Consider the following 20,229-nt stretch of genomic DNA (forward strand, 5'->3'; position numbering starts at 1 on the left):
AGGGTATGTGTGGGAGGGGGGGTAGGGAGGATTGACAGTGGGAAAGAGGGAGAGACAACCAATCTCTTTAATGCACAGGTCTTCAGAGCAACTGGATCTAAACTCAAGGAGCTGTGCCCAGGCAACCAGATATGAGGAGCCCCAGGCACATCTAGATCTGATTTAGATGAAGAACTCCTGGATTTTGAGCTGATGCTGCAGTAGAACGACATTTTGTAGGACCTTGGAAGGGTGTGTATACATTTTGCAAGTGAGAGGGATGTAAACAGCCTGCATCCAGAAAGCAGACTGAAGATCTGGCACAAACTGAAGATCACTACAAATTCCTTATACTTTTCCTATTGACAGGTAGAGTCTACATCCCCCACCCTTGAATTTTGAGACTGCTTTGAGCATCAGAGTATTGCAGAAGAGATGCAATGTGACTTCCAAGGCCAATTATTGTTCCTGTCAATAACAGAATGCTCGTAAAACATGAGTCGATTGAGCGGATAAGAAAAGGACCTACCCTCTGTAGAAGTCAGGGAAAACAGTTACTTTAAATATTAATGATTGTATTCAGTCACATAACCATTTATTGGAGGTTTAATATGTGCTAGGAGGTATACATGTTTTATAATTGTATTTTATTATGTTCATATAAAATAAATACTATTATCTACACTTTATACATAACAAAAGAGAGATTAAGTAATGTGAACATAATCATACTGTTAGTAAGTGGCTTAATGGGTATCCAAACCAGGGTGCATCTAATACCAGTAGTCTCCTTCCTTCCTTTCTTCCTTCCTTCTTCCTCTCACTTATTTTTAGCTTCCTTTTAAGTTAGTCATATAAATGGTCAAAAAAACCCACAAACTGTGCAAAAGAGTGTATAGGGAAAAGTACATTTCCCTCTCACCTCTGATCCTAGTCTCCCACTCCCCTCCTCAAAGAAAAGCACTGCTCCTAGTTTCCTGTGCATTGTTCTAAATACATCCTTGGCACATACAAATATATGAGTGCCCTTTTTACACAAACAGTAGTGTTTTAAACATAATTATTCAACTTTTTTCATGTAATCATTTGTCTCCAAAATCTTTAAACTATATACTGCATTGACACATACACGCGCACGCGTAAAAACTGAGAAATCTCAAAGTAATATGAAGCAGTCTATTTGATAAGCAAAACGTTCATATGGTCAGCCCGGCTGGGTGTGGCTCAGCGGTTGAGCATCAACCTAGGATCCAAGAGATCGGGGTTCGATTCCCGGTCAGGACACATGCCCGGGTTGCGGGCTAGGCAGCCGATCAGTGACTCTCTCGTCACTGATGTTTCTATCTCTCTCTCTCCCCCATCTTTCCCCTCTCTGAAACCAATAAAGATATGTTTAAAAAAAAAAAATTCATATGGTCAAAACAAATCAAATATTTTATTCCTCCACTGTCTTTCAATTAAATGTCTTAAATACCAGTTTATCTCTGTCACAGTTTAGAGGTATCGAGTATTATGTTCATTAGGCATATGAAAAAAAAAGTGATGTAACTTAAGTAGTAATATTAAAGATCTATTCAAAGTATAGACACCTATAGAATCTTGAACAAAGGATAAATGGCAGAGGTTTAGGTCTGACATTATTTACTGATTTTAAATAACCACTAGAGAAAAAAATATGAGAAATATACAAAGAAAATATATGGACATTTTCCACAGAGTTATGAAATATTTCTTCTTAAACATTCTGAACCTATAGCTAATTACCACATAGAAAAAAATTATCTTAGCTATCCCTTATACTGAGGTTGCGTCCATCTATTATTGATGCAAAATAAAATTTGAGCAGAAGTTTTCTGAAGAGGTAGCAGAAAAGTTTTATTAGTATAAAAGAAAATATATATTTTACAAAAGATAAAAGATTTTGCAGTACAAAAGATTAATTCAGTACTTCAAGAATCACTCTCCTGCAATAGGCATTTATGTTCAAAAAGATGAGAAAATTATCAAACTGCATCTTTCAGGATAAATTTCTCCAATAAATGTCATACAGAATAAAACTATCAATTAATAAAACCTATCTTTCCTTTAGTAATAAGAGAAAAATGACCCAAATGTTTGGTTATAAATTTTTTATCACACCTGGGTAGATTATACATCAAAATGACACCCTAAATAATATATATACATGAATAATTCACATTTGTCTTCGTTTGAATTTCCCCCAGAAGCATACTTTGTGACAAAGATTCTAGTACAAGTAGTTGATTTGGGAGGAGATCTCAGGAAACACTGTGGTGGGTGGAGTGGGAAGTCAGTGAAGGGGGTTTCAACATGGCAGTTAACACTGTAAGCAACCAGACTTGATACCCAAGGAGGACTCTGACAGTTGGTAGAGGATATGCCCGAGCATGGAATGAGGGAGCTGGGTATTTATCCACCGTCATCAGTGAAGGGCTGCTCCTCAAAGGCGTTGATTCATGGACACTTCTGACAAGCAGCGGCACTCAGACCAGAGAAAGCCCTCAGCGGCGCTCAGACCAGAGAAAGCCCTCAGATAGATCTTTCCACCACAGGGGTAGAACCTGAAGGGATATGGACAGTCTCTGCTATAATATAATATTTTAGACCATTATCTGTTAACATTATCTGTAAAGGTTCAGAGAGTAAATACTTTAGGCTTTGTGGGCCATTACAATCTCCATTGCAGCTGCTCAACTGTGCAGTCGTAGCACAAAAGCAGCCATAGATAATACATAAAAAAATGAACATAGCTCAACAAGGACAGTCAAAAGACAAGGTCTCTGATAGCAAGTACACTGACCTGGTTCCCAAGGAAGTCACAAATGCAGGTGACCCAGACTTGCAAAGATGTGATGAAGAAGCTATTAAAGAGATAAAAGAAAAGACAAGAGTGGCCTTAGAAAAATCCATATCACAGAAGGTAGCTGTGGCCATGCCAGTTAGAGCAGCTGATAAACTGGCTTCTGCTCAGTTTATCCGATACACACCATCTCAACAAGGAGTGGCTTTCAACTCTGGAGCAAAACAGAGGGTTATTCCAATGGTGGAAATGCAGAAAGATCCAATGGCGCCTCCAAGGTTCAATATTGTTAAGTCCCCAGGAACCACCTTTCCTCCCGCATCAGTCACCTGGCTAGGAATGAACAACAAAAGTGGGAGATTCCTCCTAGCACGTCAAACTGGAAAAATGCAAAGGGTTATACAGTTCCATTAGACAACGTCTGGCTGCTGATGGAAGAGGGCTGCAGACAGGCCAGGCTGATGAAACTTTTGCTAAACTGGCTAAAGCCTTCCGATCAGCAACATAGAGGGCCTTTGGTTTGGACAAGTTTTGGAAGAAACCAAACAGCATGGTGGCTCTAAAAGACCCTTAGAAGCCACTCCAAAGAATATGAGCATGAAGGCAAGAAGAAGAGGCAGGAGCAGATACACCTCTTTTCAAAGTGAAAGGTCTATTATCCATAACCCTAGTGATACAAGTCATATGGGCCAGGATAAAAACTAAGTCTGGGTCTCAGCAGTACTTTATATTACGGGAGAAAGGGGGGATAAGAAATTCTACTTTGAACTATTTAGTTTTTTTTAAAGTGGATTGTGTTTGTGCTTCTCCCACCTTTTGGCATTTATAGAACATACTGCCCCACACATGAAATTAAAACCACTTCCTTTTGTTTGGTGTTAGTACTTTGAGGTTCATATTTTGTGTAAGAATGACTGCTTAGTCTGGTTAGGGCACATACCCAGGTTATGGGTTTGATCCCTGGTCAGGGAGTATGCAGGAGGCAACAGATCAATGTCTCTCTCTCACATTGATGTTTCTCTCTCTCTCTCAAATCAATTTAACAAATAATAATAGCCCAACTGGTGTTGCTCAGTGGTTGAGTGCCAACCTATGAGCCAGGAGGTCACAGTTTGATACCTGGTCAGGGCACTTGCCCAGGTTGTGGGCTCACTCCCCAGTAGAGGGCATGCAGGGGGCAGCTGATCAATGATTCTCATCATTGATGTTTCTATCTCTTCCCCCCTCTCTTCCTCTCTCTGAAAGCAATGAAAAAAATAATAATAATTAATAATAATAATAATAATAATAATAATAATGACTGCTTATGTGTCAAGTTACCCAAACCACAGTGAGAAGGATGTTCACATATTGGAATTGTCCTGCCAAATGATGTTTGCCCCCGTTGTGCTCGTTTTAATTTGGAGTAGGGAAAATAAGTGCTTGCCTGATGCGCCTATTTGTTTCAAATAAAATAAACAAATAAGCAGTTGCACTCATTCTGTTAAAAGAAACTTGGCTTTCTCCCAAAACATTAGTATGTATTTCCTTAACCTGTTAGACTTATTTCTTAAGCAGGAAAACTGAGACATTTTCTAATATGAACGGTGGTTGTGGGGAATAAATGAGACTATCTACTAAAAGAAAACATCTAGCACAATGCTGAGTACAATGCAGACAACTAGCAATGTTATTTCCAGCTCCCTTCCCCTTCTCCTTCTTGGTTTTTGAAAGTAATTTTTTTATTAAGCACACACATACACATGCACACACACACTCCTAGCTCAATCTTTTAAAGAAATGTGAAAAAATAAAATTAAATTTTATTGACCATAGACAAGTCTAACCTCTTTTTGCAAAAGAATCTTATTTTATATTAAGAAAAAGGTGGCAGTTTTGTTTGTGTGAGGCTCTCAAAAATAAATCAAGTACAAATATAAAAAACTCACTCAAAATTGAAACTCTGTCATATAACTATAGGTAACCTACTATACAGAAATATATCTTTGTTTTATGTGCAGAAGTTCTTTACACTAACATTTGAGATACTTTTACTTACTTAGTTAATGGTATTTATTAGAAAGTGTAAAATAGTGTTTCTTGAAAAAGTCTCCAGAGGGAATCTGAAAAGTTAATGCTTGACCAGCAGATGGCACTAACCTCTCAAAAATCTTTGTGCCAGGCAAAGAAAACAGCATTCAAAAGTTAAATTGGGTTAATCTCTCCCCACCCACCTCATGGATACAGACCACAGTGTGGTGAAGGCCTGGGTCGGGGGATGGGGGGTGCAGGGTAGAAGGGGTCAATGGGGGAAAAAGGGGACATCTATAATACTTTCAACAACACAGATAATTTTTTTTTTTAAAGTTAACTTACAGCTGGAAGTTAGTCAATTGCTTACTGATATTTGTGCTTATATGTACACCCATCTTGAAGATTCACAGGAAATTATTTCCTACAGGTCAAGACTCCTTTATGTGATCCTACTAGACTCTTGCTTTGCTGTTCATATTTTAATCTATCCAGTAGAAAAAACATTTCTCACTGTCCGACCTTTATCACATAAGCTCAGTGAAGAATTTGTTCATGTTAGGCCATGAGTAAAGAAAAAATACTAAAGTTACGTCCACCTCTCAAATTTTAGTTATTTTAAATCCAAAGTAACACTGTAGAAACTGATTTAAACCAGCTTTTTCAGGACCATTAAGATTTGTGGCAGGGCCCAGCCACGCATGGCTCAGCGGTTGAGCATCAACCTAGGATCCAGATCACGGTTCCATTTCCAGCAGGGCACATGCCGGGGTTGAGGGCTCAATCCCCAGCCAGGGGTGTGCAGGAGGCAGCCAATCAATGACGGCTCTCTCATCACTGATGTTTCTCTCTCTCTCTCTCTCTCTCTCTCTCTCTCCTTTTTTCTCTCTGAAATCAATAAAGATATACTTTAAAAAAAAAAAAAAAGACTTGTGGTAGGAAGTGGAAATACTTTAGATGTATTAATGAGACATGGAAATGCCATTCTTGAGGACTGCATATCTGCTTCTTCCCAAAGGAGTTAAGGTATAGCACAATGTACATAATATGTTAAATTTGATGTGAACAAAACAGAGGAATAAAATAAAAATCAATACTCATATTGCTTATATGTGCATAAGGAAATTTGAAAGCGTACATAAGAAAACATTAACAGTGGTTACTTGGTGGGAGAAAGGTAAGTACTGAGGAACCAGGAGGCTAAGAAGACTTTATAATCCATGTTTTTTGTTTGTTTGTTTTTTTAAATATATCTTTATTGATTTCAGAGAGAGGAAAGGAGAGGAATAGAGATAGAAACATCAATGATGAGAGAGTCATTGATTGGCTACCTCTTGCACACCCCTGACTGGGGATCTAGCCCGCAACACGAGCATGTGCCCTGGCCTGGAATCGAACCCCGATTGCCTGGATCCTAGGTCGACGCTCAACCGCTGAGCCACGCCCGGCTGGGCTATAATCCATGTTTTTATACTTCTGTTAAAATATGTATCTCTATTGTCATTAGATATTTTTGTTTTTCAAAGTCATTCCTTAACCGAGTGACTCCATCCCTTTCCTCCCTAAAGGGTCCAGCAAGCTGGCTCCTCACGCCTCCTAGTAGTCCCCAGAATCTCTCATTCCATTCTCCTCATAAATAACCCAAAACTTTGCCCTATGCTAAATTCTACCTCCAAACCTACTTCCCAACTCTTTAGGGAAGTAACCAAAACAAGGGCCTTTCACGGAAGGAAATTCTCCCTTATTGGGGGAGGTTGGAGAGGGTCTGACAACTACACTTAAGTAGTTTATTAAAGTATTTTTTCTGAAGACCTACATTCTCAGCCTAAGAGAAACTCCAAGTGGGGTTTCCTCCACCTCATGAAGTACTCATTTACCCACTAGTGATGCCCCTCCTTCCACACAACACAGCATTATCCACCCTGTGACCATCCCCGGCTCTTCATTTTGGGGAGTCCTGATATGCATGGGTCACCATCCCTTTTATCTAACACTGAACTAAGCTACATCTACATCTCTCTCTAAACAGGCCAAAGGCTCTGCACAAATTGGAGAAACACTGAAGAGCTAGTTAAAACTCAGGACTTTGGCTCAAGCTCAAGATGAGAGGGATAAACAAACCCTGCCCAAATGGAATCTAGTTCTCATATATTTTCCTGCCTTTCTAACTAAAGCCAAATGTTTGAATATTTCCCAAATTACCTCTCATGAAATTTATTGCATTGTTTTTCCTTTCAAAAGCAGATGAACTTATATTGACATTGTTAATAGGTTTATCTCGATGCATACTACTTTTTCAGTTTGTTTGTCATAGGGTATCATGAATCTCCACTGTGGCTGGCCTGGTGGAGATTCTATTCTTTGATAGACTGACTGACACATCTGCTCCCTGGGCCACATGTGTACAAAAAAAAATTATGGGAGCCCCCAACTGATCAGAGTACTATCTCACACAACTTTTTGCCATTATTTTTATTCCTGCCATGGATATAGGGAAGCCAGGAAAAAAGAATCCGTGAGATTAGGGAATAGTTAACATCAACAGTGGGAAAAGTGAAGTCTCTGACTTGACATATTTCAAAATAGTACTAACAATGCTAAATACTTCAGTGGTGAATTTCAGAATTCACTGTAGGTGTTCTCCCATTTTATTTCCACAATTTGAGACAGACATAATTATTTCCATTCTATAAGTCAGGAAATGAAGATTCAGAGATGATAACCGAATTTCCTCAGATCACACAGCTAAGAAGAAACCAGCCTGTGAGGTGCCTGGATTAGGCTTCTCTTCAATGATCTCAGAGCAAATTTCTGTGATTATTAAGTTTAACAACTCTATCAGCAATGGGTATTTCCAAGTTCAAATGAGTTTAAAACTTGATGAGGCTATCTAATGCCTCAAGAACAGTATCTACAGAGGTAGGGAATTCCAGAAAATAAGAGCTAAAAAGGTTAATTTATTCTGACAGAAGGATGATTAATACAAGGTAAGATTACCTGTCTCTAATTAACCTAGTCCATTATTGAGTTCTTACCAAGAATATGGATAGCAGAAAAGTGACTAAGAAAGAATTCAGCTAAGAAAGTTTAAAGAGAGTATCATTCTGGGAATAATAATCATTATATTTGTTAGCCATTGGGAATCCTTAAAATTATCTTAATATTTAAGCCAGAATCTAAAATACTTCTTTATTCAAACTTCTTTTAAGGGGACTATGAGGCTGAAGATTAACAAATACACTTAAATATCTACTAAAATTTTTAATTGTATTTCAAAGGTATTAAAGGGAAGTCTGTTTTGTTTTTTTTAATCAGTGACAATCCTGCTTATTACATTCAAAGCCTTTTAATGAAAAGTTAAACATTGTTACTGAGCTATATTCTTGACTGAGCAATGATTTAATAATAGGCCTAACTCCTCTCCCTCACTCTAATAGCCATCTTATACCTGCCATATTCCAATAGGAAGTCAGACAAAACTAATACAACATTACTCATTAATAGTACTTCTAATGACCTTGGAAAACCAATGCTGCTCTAAAGTTCCCTAACTTAAAATCTTAGACACTGAAAAGGATCTAGTTTGCCATAACCCGTGGGTAAGTTTGTGGGGGTTTATGGTGGGTTTTTTTCATTATAGACTACAGTATCAAATAAGAGTGAAGGATATTATTTAGTTTAGTTTTAAGCTATAATAATAGAATGTTGAATGGAATTTTTCCTACTGTCTTGGAATTGGCTATTCTAACCAAAAAAATGACAAAAAGACAAAAGAATTCCATGTTTTTAAAGACCTCTCCAACCATTTAGGACAAAAGCCTTCCTGAGGACTTATTCAGAGGCAGGGGAACCACTTCTGCTACTTCCAGCCAACATCTCAGCCTGGGTAGGCAGAAAAATATTTCCTCTCAGCCCACCAGATGCCAAATGAAGGCAGAGTTTCAATGGAATACGAAATGTGACTGCTGGCAAGGAGAAGATTCGCAGTCCTCAACCTAGGTGATACTTGCAGAGGCAGGGACCCAGAGACCAATCCAAAGCTTGCCTTCAAAGTGCAGCAAGCCCTGTGAGGGAGTCAGGGGGAGAACTTTACTTGTGTCCCTTGAAATCTGGGAGCATATCTGAACACCAAGAATTGTGCCTGTTTCTTTTCTGGAGATTGTGAAGGAGGAGCACTTGCTGGCTGAGCCAAGGAAAGTAAGACGAAAAAGACCATGCTATAGGGATGTTAAGAAGGAGGTGAAGGAAACTTCTAACCTATTCCAGGTTTCCTAATTTACCAGAGAGTGCAGAGGAGGACTTTCATGTTTGACTTAATATGAAGGAATACAGAGAGGAGAAGAGAAAGCCAAAGCCCTGGGGTACCCGACAGCTGTTTCTTAAGGGAGTTGGGATGTAGACCAAAGGTGGGCAAAAGGAAGACATGGGTGTCTGTAGTGATGTGGTGGACCAAAAAATTGCAGAAAGTTATGAGGAGACCACCACATCCTCAGTGACCCCCAGAGCAGCAATAGAATCATGTACAGTCCTCTGGGGAGGGGTACTTCCTCATCTCCAATAAGCAACCCCTGCCATCTCTCATATTTCTCCTCCTCAACAAAGTACTTAGATGCTAGTAGAGGGAATTGAGAGGATTACATTTGAATCAGATTTCAGATTGGATTTTTACACTGGAGTGAAATTAGTTTGGTTTTGCTTTGTTTTTTAATAACTGAAAGTGATGAGAAAGTTGTGGAATGTGCCCAAGAAATTATCTTGGGATATTCTATAAAGCACTATTGGGAATTGTAATTGGAAAAAATAAAAACATTATTGTGTTAATATCCACCAAGTAGAGTCTACTCCATAAAACTCTTTACACTAAAATGTTGGCTCTCTAAAGCAGGCTAGGAGAGGTGGGTTTTTTTCAGGAGGAAAGGATTACACACTATTCAAACCTATTTGTGTCTTGACATTAACTCTATTAATTTTATTATGTCATTATTTCTTAGTCTTTGTTATACAAATAAAAATATTTTCTTTGTATTTAAAAAAAGAACTAAACATTTCAACATTCAACATTCATTCATTCATTTCATTTTCTTTTAATGTTCAATGATATCTGAACTTTTTATTGTTCAATGATATCTGAACATTTTATTGTTCAGAACTTTTTATTGAACTTTTTATTGCCCCACCAAGGGGTGCCCCACTTCTGCTGCCTCTAACACTTGAGAACTTTGTTGTCACTGACTTCAGACACCATGCACAACCCTGTGGGTGGTGGTCTTTTGGATGGATTGTATGGAGTGGCTGTTGTCCAGGGCTTCAAGAAGATTGAAGTACTCCCCTTCTTCCAGCTGGTGGCGGTAGGTGGCGATCTCAGCCTCCAGCTTGACCTTGATGTTCAGAAGGGCTTCATACTCCTGAGCCATTCCTTCATTTCAATCTCCCTCTAGCCAATATCCTCAACTTAATTTGCCAACTCTTTCTATTTAACTGTTTGCCTGATAAAAACTGCCTTCTCATTCCTAGCACTGGGGGCTGCTGGAGAAAACACTGTAACTGTTCAGGTTGGTGTCTCAACTGATTTCCAGTTTCTGTTCTCAGATCCTCCGTATCACTCAGAAATCTTTCTGGTTATTTTGCTCATTTCCCTTTCTCATTCTCTAGTGATTTCAGAGCTCTCCACTTTCCTCAAATCTCCAACTAAATCACTCCTCAGCAATGTCTGCACAGAGAAAGTAAAAGCCATTGGATGGCAATTCACTTCTCTTCCTGCCAAAAAAAGTTTCAAACCAACCTGTATTGAACCCATTCTTCCTCCCATCCCCCACTCTCTATTTAAGGGGAATGTGGTCTTCATACTTAAAACTAATCCTCAGGATTGCACTCTAAATCCCATCCTTTCTACCTTCTGAGAGAAGTGGCTTTATCAATTACTTCTCTTTCATATTTTTAACCTCACCCTCTAGATTGGTACCTTATCCAAAGTCTTTCCTGAATGAGTCTCCTTTTAGCTTTTGACCTATTTTTCTTTTCTCATTCACAACTAAATTGAAATAGTTGTATACCTACTCTGCTCATGGAAGAAGGTGGGGGTATGCAGAGAAAAGTGGAAGCAGAAGGAGAGTCAGAGCCTACCTGATACAGGGTGAAGGCAGCATCTCAGAAAGGTCAGTCCAGCATGGAGAAGTTAAGCCAGAGCAGGGTGAGAACACATCCACGTAGAGGGACAGGTTGGTGTGGCCGCAGAGCCAACTCAGGGGAAGAGCGCATCTACATAAAAGAGGATGGCAGTGGAAAGGAGAGATTGATTACACACAAAGGGATCGATCAAATAAGTAAATACAATAAGGCCAATGGGAGCCAGGTTTCTCAGTGTCAAAGAAGGGGTTATATATAGAAAGGGAGATAATCAGAACAAACCCTGAAGTGCTGGATTAGAACTGATGGTATCTGTACAATCATGATTAGACAGACAGACAGATGACAGATTATATAGATAGATGATTGATTGATTGATAGATAGATAGATGCTAGATGATGATAGATAGATGATACAGATGATAGATAGATAAATAGATAGATAGATAGATAGATAGATAGATAGATAGATAGATAGATAGATGATAGATAGATAGATAGATAGATAGATAGATAGATAGATAGATAGATAGATAGATAGATAGAACGCAAATGTGTGTATACATTATCCTAGCTCTCTCCGCTGAGAAATCCTTGAAGCACTACACTCCAAAATAAAAGAGCACATCTAATGCCCAGATCTTGTATTCTCAATGTCATTCTCCACAAAAAAGATTCTGGGCTAAAATGGCTGATTCCAGGGCTAGGGCAGAGGAAGTAAAAGATGAATTTGTCAATATCCTGTGCCAGAAAGGAAGTCAAAAAGTGATGAAGACATGTCAAGAAAACACAGAGGCCACATGGAAGGGGCTTCTAGTAGCTAGATCGCAAACAATTTGAACATCATGATAAATAATGATAGTAATGAATTAAGGCCTAGAGGTTTTCTTTTAATTATTAAGGGAAAATTAATTCATCTTTTCAAGAGTTAAATTTATACAAACAAACTTAATTCACAGTACTCACTGTTGCTCATGCTTTCTGATATCTTGCAAGTGTCCAGAATGTTACATCCCATTTCCATTCATAAATCGATAAAAATTTGATTCTCCCCAGCTAATATTGAATTATTTTCCACCTAATTATTTGGTTGTTTCTAAAATAAAAATATATTTTAGGATATATAAAAATTCATTTTAAAATAACATATATTTTTAATCACCAGGGTTTCACATACCCAATTGTTGAATTTACCAAACCTATGAATGAATACGTATTTGTCTTCAGAAATGTTTTTAGTGATTTTAATTTCTAAGAGAGACAGCATCTATACATAATCTCAATATATACAGCAAGTAAAATATATAATCAAGACCTTTGAAATTAACCTTTCTGTTACATACTTGCAAAGCTGTTCAGAATACTTTGTTAAATGTCAGCTATGAAACTATATTAAAAATACAGAAAAAGTTTCATTTAACCTCCCCAAATTCTTACAGTCAGTTATTTTGCCCTCTGCTATGGCACACAACTGCATTTTTTCCTAAGCAATCAAAAGCAGGCTGGAAGGCTCTTTGTTCATCAGTTGTAAATAATATGCCAAATGTAATATTAAGTAGAAAAATGCTGAAAAGGGATATATGTATTTTTAATATGATTATTACTTTCCAACCACAAAACTTTATTTTAACACAGGCCAGTAATTCTTATTTACTTTGACTGGGATTGGACAATAATACATCATGATGGTGCCCTTTTGGCCACCAGCATACATTTACAAAATTATGGTCTGAACTCAAATCTTGTGTTTAATTCATCAGTCTCATGTGGTTTCACGTGGTTATTTGGAAAAACTTCGCACAAGATTCTACAACCTTATGATAAAAAATTGCTTAAAATAACATTCCATTATCAATTTATCCAATATCAATAAACATTTATTGAGTGTGTATTATGTGTCAAGCACTATGCTAAGTGCTGGAGATATAAAAACGATTAACACTTGAGCACTAGATAGGACATGGAGAGCGCACTTGAGAGGCTTGGAGTATTGTGAAAGAGACAATAAATGTAAAAACTGCATCAAAGACTATTTAGGAATAGGGTTTTTCAAAGGTTCTGTGAACACAGTAAAGAAACACATAATCCCTACTAGGGGAGAGGAGAATGGTTACAGAAGCCTTCTTGTAGGAGGAACTGATAAATAAGTCTACTGACTTGCTGGCAGATCTTGCTTGCTTGCTTAAGAGCACAGGTTCAGCTAGCACTGCCTGTTACTAGCTACATGAGATTGGTCAAGTTACTTTATCACTCTAAGTTTGTTTTCTTGTTTATAAAATGGATATACTGTAATAGCATTACGTCATAGGGCTGTTAACAGGACCAAAGAAGATAAAGAGCAAAAACAATTATGGTTAAAAAGTAATAATTATATTAAAATATGCTAGTATTCTGGGTGTTATACGATGATCTCTTTCTCATTCACACACACACCCCATTTAGTGTACAGCCTGGTGGTTTCTGGACTTCATGGCCAATTTATAAATGTCCTATTACTCGTAAGAAAAACACTGCTTCACCCGGCTGGGCATGGCTCAACAGCTGAGCATTGGTCTAGAATCCAGGAGATCGGGGTTCGATTCCCGGTCAGGGCACATGCCCTGGTTGCGGGCTCCATCCCCAGTTGGGGGTGTGCAGGAGGCAGCTGATCAATGACTCATCATTGATGTTTCTCTCTCTCTCTCTCTCCCTTTCTCTCTCTGAAATCAATATTTATTTAAAAAACACACACAAAACACTGCTTCATCCCACCAACCCTGACCCACTCCTCCCATCCTCTGTTATCAGCCAGACTTCCCAATACCCCAAAAGGCTTGACTTCCTGTCGTTACTAGGCATGCCTATGCCATGTCCATTCTTTGGATGCAAGCCTAATCATTGAGGAGTCTCTGGACTCTGACTGCCATAACTCTCCTCTTGTTTTTCTCTGTTCCCACATCCTCCAGAGGATGTATCTCTTGCCCTTCATCCTCACACTACTCTCTGAGGGTCTTTCTTACCTTTGATTTTGTGATTTGTATGCAGTCCACTTAGCCAGCATTGTCCTCCAGTGACTGGCCACCAGGAGTCAACGGCCAGCATTTCATCTCTTTGGAGTGAACATCACTGCAGAGACAGAAAGAAAACAATGTGATTAAAACACAAAAGTATTGAGGTTTGTGAAGATGAAAAAGGCTAGCGCTAGAAATGGAAAAATGGTATGGCCTTTTATTCCTTCCCACATTACCTTCTTTGGGATCTGACTCTATTTTACAGTCTTTCTCCTTCAACAATCTCCCATTAGCCAGCTATCAAGTGACTCTTTCTGAAAGGTTCTTCTTTCCCTCTTCATTTGCAGAAAGAACTAAGGGAGGGGGCAGGGCTCAGCTCAGTTTCTTTTACATTCATTCACCTTTGCAAGGGCTTCTACCAAGTTACAACAAAATAGATTCAAATAATAGCAAAAATAGTAATAATAAATGGAAAATTAAAGTTAAAAGACTTCTCCCTTTTCAAGTAGCCCACTGGTAGAAATAAAGCATTTCTTATTTCTAAGAGTATATGTAAAATATATGATTTGGACAATAGAATTATTATGTAAAATGCTATCTACTGCAGCTTCCAAATTTTGTTTTTAACCCACACCCCATAAAACTATTTTGGTGCCTGGGCTGGTGTGGTTCAGTTGGTTAGAGCATCATCTGTGCACAGAAGGGCTACGGGTACAATTCTAGGTCAGGGCACATATCCAGGTTGCCATGGTTGGAGTTTCCTATGGGAGGCAACTGATGATGTTTCTTTCTCATATTGATGATTTTCTCTCTCTCTCTAGAATCAATGAAAAACATACCCTCAGGTGCGGATTATAAAAACTATTTTGGCTTTACCAAAGCATTACTCCCTTTTTTTTTTTTTTTTTTAATTGATCTCAGAGAGAGGAAGGATGAGAGAGAGAGCAACATCAATGATGAGAGAGTTGTCATTGATTGGCTGCCTCCTGCACCACCATGACTGGGGATCTGGCCCACACCCGGGGCATGTGTCCTGACAGGGAATAGAACCAAGATCTCCTGGATCCTAGGTCTATGCTCAACCGCAGAGCCACGCCCGGCCAGGCTACTCCCACTTTCTATAGACCAAGACAGATTAGGTTATTTTAATTTCTAAATTATTCATGATTTAATTCTGTTGCTTACTTTGGCTATTTTGCTCTGTGTGTGTGTACCTCGGTGCCCATAAAACGCTTCCTATGTTTCAAAGTCCAAAATATTAAAGCATTTAATTTCTTTCTATCAGATTTTCTGCAACAAAATGATTTGAAATTCATACATAAGTACAAAAGTGTTATATCAATTTGGCACAGAAATTTTCAGTTGCTTCATGATTCCACTAAAATGTATTGATTTAAGTAGTTTATACATGAACTAAAGAAATGTTCATGCTAAACAACAACTATAAAACCAATTGCTGATTATCCAAATGTGACTTTTCTAGAGCACAGATTAAATGTGTGAGTTTAAGGTTTAGCTATCCCCTAACCTGTCTCCTGACCCAGGAACAAAAGTTCATTTGAAACACTTAAAATTCTGGAGGCAGTGAGTCCTCAGCAAACTTTTAAAAAACTTAAATTGCCCCTCTTCCTTACAGCTTTTCCCCAACAAACACTTCTTTCATCATAACTTCTTCAATGTGGTAGCAAGTAAATTCCCCAACAACAGGAAAGACAGTAACATGAAAACTGAGCTGATCACAGATGGGGAGAAATAATAATTCTCTCTTACAATTTTTAACTTATGATAACTTAAGGATAATAATTAACAACAGTAAATAAAACTAACCTTAAGGAGAAGATCCTTGAAAAGTGCTTCCATTAAATGGTATTGAGAAGCTAGTGGCAGTAAATAACAAGTCTGGGGTTTTTTAAATCATTTATAATAATTTTCTATTCATCGACAGAGAAAATACAGATGAGTGGAAGGACAACATTCTCCAAGTAAAATATCAAATACAAAATTTGTTAGCCAAATATGAACTTGATATTAAAAAACTGAGAACTGGTTCCTTTCAATTATACTTTGCCACTAAAACTCAATATCCACCAAGAAAATATTAGCTATTATAATTAGAATGCTTTTACCCTTGTTACATAAAGCTGTGCTTGGTCAAAAGTCATAAAATAGTTCAGAAAAGAAATTTAGCATTTCTGATCCTCCTTGTAGGCCCAATGCCACTTGAGCCTGAATGAATAAATGTCCCATACACCTATTACCAATTCATTTAAGTTAGCAGGCCCTAAATGTTACAAATCTGTTCAAGAGACTATCCCCTGGAGGCACTAAATAAATAGCCAAAGAATTCTCCATGATAAAAAGCATTATCATAGCCTAAGTGGCAATGCTCTTCTTTCTTAGTTATACATCTATTCTAGATGGAAATGTACCAAAATGTTGACAATGGTATATCTCTGGGTGGAGGGTAGAATTTTAGATTATTTTATCTCTATCAGATTCTCTGTATAAAATATATATAAATATATATTTTTTAATCCTCACCTGAGAATATGTTTTTATTGATTTTTAAATGGAGAGGAAGGGGGGAAGAGAGAGAAACATTGATTGGCTGCCTCCTGTACATGCCTTTACCAGGGACGGAACCTATAACCCAGGTATGTGCCCTGACTGGGAATTGAACCCACAAACTTTTGGTGCACAGGACGATGCTCCAACCAACTGAGCCACCAGGCCAAGGCATTTTAAATCAAGAGGTCAAAAATAAAAGATTAAATGGTATTCACATGACACATATCACAGTATTTTTTAATGAGGAAGAACAGAAACCAAATTTGGTACTGAATTTTCTCATAAAATCCATAAAACATTTAAATGTCTATTAAGAATTTATGAAGGCTGCAACAAACAAATCATATAATTAACTTTGAAATATAAAAAACAAGTCTTACTCATTTTGCTAATACTATAGCAAAACTTACCTCTCCAGCTTCCACACCGAAGTCAAATTTGTTGCATTCTGAAGATGTTAAATAGTTAAGTCAGAGTTACAGAATCCTGAAATACAGAATTAAGACTTAAAAAACAAACAAACCAAAAAACCTCCCTTACTTCTATAGCACTCAAGCCTGTTGTGTGTTAGTTAAAATGAGAATTAAGCATGGATTTCATGTTTTTCTTTAAGAAACAGGTTCTGACTGTTGGTATGGTTTTTCTTACAATCATACACCAAAACTTTCCGTTGAAATGACTTCCTTTTTTTATATAACAACTGGGTATTTTGATATAATAGGTGAAAAACTCCAGACTTGGCAGTGGAATAGCCACTGAATTAAAAATCCAAGAATCAAATACCATAAAAAGAGATTTCTATTTAAGCTCCGAAAAAGCTGTAGAAAGGGGAGGAGTAGTTATTCTGTCCCGTTGGAATTTTATTAAGTTATGCCAACTGAATCTGGTGAAGGGGTTAGAAGAAGAGAAAGGAGATGACACAGCAGTGGGATGTTGTTCTGGGCAGAGAAAGCAGCATGTAACTGCACGTTGGCAACAGTGAGAAGAGCTAACAAAGGGGACAGATTACTTGACAGGAGTATAGCGAGTTAGCAGATGAGTAGGAGGAGGTGGCATATGAGACGTAGGCTGGGGTGCAGTAGGAGAGATCCTTGGTGGTAAAGGTGAATAGCTTAAATTTAGTGCAAAATACAATAAGGGCCGAGTGAAGCAAGTCCGGGAGCCCAAGATAACAGCTGCAGAGCAGCATTTGGAGCTGTCTAAAGGATAGACAGACAAGGAGCCTTTAAGGGGGAGGTTATAAAAGTCATAAGAGAAAACACTCAAAATTTAGTCTTTTTTTTTTTTCTTTTAGAAATAAAAATATAAACAAGGATTTAGAGGCACCAGAGTTGTTTGTTTGTTGTTTGTTTGTTTCTGGTGTTTTCATAATTTGAATAAATAAGAGGAAAACAAAATGAAGGAACATCAAGTTCAGGCACTTCACAAAGCCGAGCCTTATAACCAAATCCAAAGAGAAGAAAGGTACAAATTAGGGTAAGTAGGATCTTCAGTAAAAATGATAGGGGATAAAACTTTCTTGGCAACTTGTCAGTACTAAAGTGTTGAGGGAAGACACAGTAAAAAGACAGTAAAGAAAAACAGCAAAATAAGTAAAATACAATGATTTGTTATATCCTAAAAGCTTCAAACAGAAAGAATAATGTAAGATAGTGACAGGAATTAATCACGTAATGTGCTAAAACAATTTTCCAAACTACAAGTAAATCTCTAAGGATTCTTTGTGTTGAAATACAATTCTAGTTTTTTTCAACAGCTGATTCTTTTTTTTTTACAATTAAGTTATATTTCAACTGGAGAAATTTTACTAAAAATTCTTAAGAATTCAGCCATTGTTCACTAAAACTTAATAATTTAAAGCAAATTTAGTAATGAAGACCTCATTGTACACTACACTTTTAAATTCGTTCCTAGCCCAATGTTATTTGAATGCTTAATAAATATTATTTGCCCTTAAGGCTGAGAAGCTGACATTTTAGCAAATTCACCACTTTTACCACTAGGTGGCGAAAAAGCCCAAGTAGTATCTGTTACCAAAGCTAATACTAGATTCCAAGTACTTTAACTAGACTTTCCACCAGGTGTCAACCAAGAGAGAGAAAAAATAGACTGAAATTTTCTCCACTCAAATACACAAATTCATAGTTTTATGCATAACCATCTAAACTCTCAAAAATAAATGGCCTGCCCATGAACTATCCAAATATTTTGCATATTTATATCCTCATATAATGCTGAGTCCACGATATTGCTTTGTCAACTAAAATCCAACTAAATAAAATCTCATTTCCTCCAAAAAAGAAAAACAGCAAGTCCAATGAGTTTAGTTTACTGTGACACATAGGTTCAACCTATCCAAATATATGGCACAAAAGAATCTAAAATGTTTTAGACGTGGACAGCCAAAACTCTTCAAAGTATACTTGGATATATAAGTCCAGATTGATATTTTTTCTTTCTATATTTCTCTAATAAGCAGATCTGTTGATTGCAAAAGTCTAGATAAGTTTGTGCTGTTATGCTTCAAATCTCAGTGTGATTTTATGAAAGCATTGCCATTTGTTACCAAAGCTTTCACAATAAAGAGACACAAGTCTCTTAAAGACACAAGTCTGCCTTTAAGATGTATTAGAATTATTTTGAACAATCCAAGATTGAAAATTAAAATTAGAGCTTTACAGAATTAAGCCCTGTTTATAAACCAAATCATGCTTTTTAAAAACCATGTTATGTGCTTCACTAATTTCTAACAAAGATTTTCCAATCTTCTTGTAAACACCACGTCAGCTAAAACACTATGTCATGCTGCCTCTTATAAGGTGGTACTTTTTTAGGCCGAACTCTATTCTTAATCCTCTGGGCACAGGAGTTATAATAATGTCATACCCTGCAGATCTAGCTGTAGGTGGTATCTTAAAAAGGACTTTTTCTTCCTTCGAGGAAGTGGTCAAGCCTGTCTTCCCCGTAGTGTCATCATGCAAACTTGGTTGTTTTTCGTTGCTATCTAGTTAACAGATGGAAGAGAAAGCAGTTGAGGAGAAAGCAAAACCTACTGATTAAATTATGCTTGCTTGTCTTCCTTGCTCTTTATAGTATTCTCTTTTAAGGTTCCTTTGGCCTCAAATGAGTTCATTTCCACCCTGCCTGCAAAGGCCTGTTTTGTATTGGGTTTTTGTTTGGGGGTTGTTATTTTTTCAAAAAAATATCCAAGCCAAGAATGCTCTTGTCGGAGAACATTATTTCTTGTCTGGTTTTATTACCTTTTCTTTTGAAATTCGTTAGATTAAGCTCAGCAACCAGCCGCTTGCCCAACCGGTTATTCCCCTGCCCCCATCCCTCCTCGCACATCACTTTTTCCTCTTCCCGGCCAGGCAGCGGTCAAGACCCCGCCGTGCCCGTCAAGCACGCCTCGGGCCGGCCACGCAGCAGCTTAGCCTTACTTGGCTCTGCAAGCAGCTCCCCATCCAACCCTTGTCCCCCAGTGCCCCCCTCTGCCATTATCTTTAAATAGAGCGTGCTCGTGAGGGGCTCCGGACTGCTCGTCGAGGGTTTACGGTAGCCTGCCTACCAATAGGAGCCCACAATGAAGAGAAGTCAGGTTCAGCCTCCCGGCAGCCCCAGTGTCTTCTTCCCCAAGCTTTGCACCTACTGTACCCGCGAGCGAGGGAGCGAGCCCGGCGCGGGGGGGCGCGCAGGGAGGGCCGGCGGCTTCCCGGCGTGCGCATGCGCACTGGG

The 20,229-nt window shown here is 38.0% G+C and overlaps 1 long non-coding RNA gene across 1 annotated transcript; it reads right to left on the minus strand.

Annotated features, from left to right (window-relative positions):
• Positions 1-1,606: 1,606 nt before the first annotated feature.
• Positions 1,607-20,141, minus strand: LOC308554310. Its single transcript, XR_013998390.1, has 7 exons — positions 20,063-20,141; positions 16,905-16,980; positions 13,936-14,041; positions 11,903-12,032; positions 10,934-11,068; positions 2,801-2,861; positions 1,607-2,561 (listed from the first exon to the last, which is right to left on the minus strand). It is a non-coding gene; the product is annotated as an uncharacterized lncRNA (long non-coding RNA).
• Positions 20,142-20,229: the final 88 nt, after the last annotated feature.

Source organism: Miniopterus schreibersii (assembly GCF_964146895.1).
Source record: "Miniopterus schreibersii genome assembly, chromosome: 3".
Lineage (NCBI taxonomy): Eukaryota > Metazoa > Chordata > Mammalia > Chiroptera > Miniopteridae > Miniopterus > Miniopterus schreibersii.